We start from the raw sequence: 1,165 nt of genomic DNA, 5'->3' as shown, positions 1-1,165 counted from the left end.
ATGCCGTATGCCCTTGGCTATAGCTTGGGCTTACGTGGATTTTCTCCAGGGCTCTGGATATGCTTGCCAAGGACAAATGAGCCCCAGGGCAGACAGAGGGCAAGTTATAGGCAGCCTGACTCTAGTCCACTAAGAAGGCTGGCTCCTGCTGCCAGGGTTTATATCTTGTCCTAACCCGTGGCTGCCAAGCGTGACATGCACAAATAATCCTGGGAGCAAATCTTGGAGGTATGTGAATAGTCTCATGGGTTTCCACTCACGGGAGTAGGGTCTGTGGGTTAGAGCCAGCACTGAGCAACATTAGAAGCCATAGACCTTGTTGTGGGCAGTGGGGTGGCTGGGGGTAAAGAATGGGACCCTGGGACTCTAGCCAGAGCAGACAGGCTTCCCATGAAATGCTGAATTTCAGCCAATTTTGGTAAGGGAAGTTGAGGTTGGATGTTAGGAAAACTCTCGCAAGGAAGGTAGTAAAGCACTGGAACAGGCTCCCCAGAGAGTTTATGGCATCTCCATCCTTGGAGTTTTTTAAGACCTGGGTAGACAAAGCCGTGGCTGGGATGATGTAGTTGGGGCTGGTCCTGCTTGGAGCAGGGGGTTGGACGAGATGCGACCTCCTGAGGGCCCTTCAACCAGAATTTTCTATGATTCTAAAATGTTTTGGGGGGTAAAAAGATTTCCTCCTCAGCCCCCATGTTGCAGCCGACTCTGGGAATGCTGGCCGTACCAGTAATAGCTGTTGGGCTTGTGGCTACCAGCCCCGATTCAGGAGAGCCCTTAAGCCCCTGCCTAACTGAGTATCTCATTTCCACAGTTGTGGAGCTGCCTGCATTGGGATGTTTCGCAAAAGGGGACCCCTCCCAGCTGTAATCGTGGTGTGGGGATCATAGCTACCACCGAGGGGGCTGAGGAGAGTAATTTGGAGTCTCTTTCAACTTCTTGAGTTTGGAGCCCTGGACCTGTAGGTGGAACCCGCGCACGTGCGTGTCCCGTCTGCCATGGCTGGAGGTTAGAGTAAAGGCGGGATTGCAGAGCCGGGAGTCGGGACTCCTGGTTTCTCTTGCTGGCTGAGTAGGGAAGAGGGATGTAGAGGGTGAAGCAAGGGGAAGTATGTAGGAGCTTATGGTTTCTAACTCCAGCTGTGGAAGAGGCAGTGGCTGGGGAGGAG

At 53.1% G+C, this 1,165-nt stretch overlaps 1 protein-coding gene across 1 annotated transcript in view; it reads right to left on the bottom strand.

The window, feature by feature from the left end:
- Nucleotides 1–1,165, bottom strand: part of LOC102370982 (cytochrome P450 2G1-like) — a 10,480-nt gene that overhangs the window by 8,894 nt on the left and 421 nt on the right. The window lies entirely within an intron of this gene.

This window comes from Alligator sinensis, unplaced genomic scaffold (assembly GCF_000455745.1).
Source record: "Alligator sinensis unplaced genomic scaffold, ASM45574v1 scaffold1667_1, whole genome shotgun sequence".
In the NCBI taxonomy this organism is placed as follows: domain Eukaryota; kingdom Metazoa; phylum Chordata; order Crocodylia; family Alligatoridae; genus Alligator; species Alligator sinensis.
The sequence above is the reverse complement of the archived record's forward strand: the minus strand, read 5'-3'. Positions and strand labels throughout refer to the sequence as shown.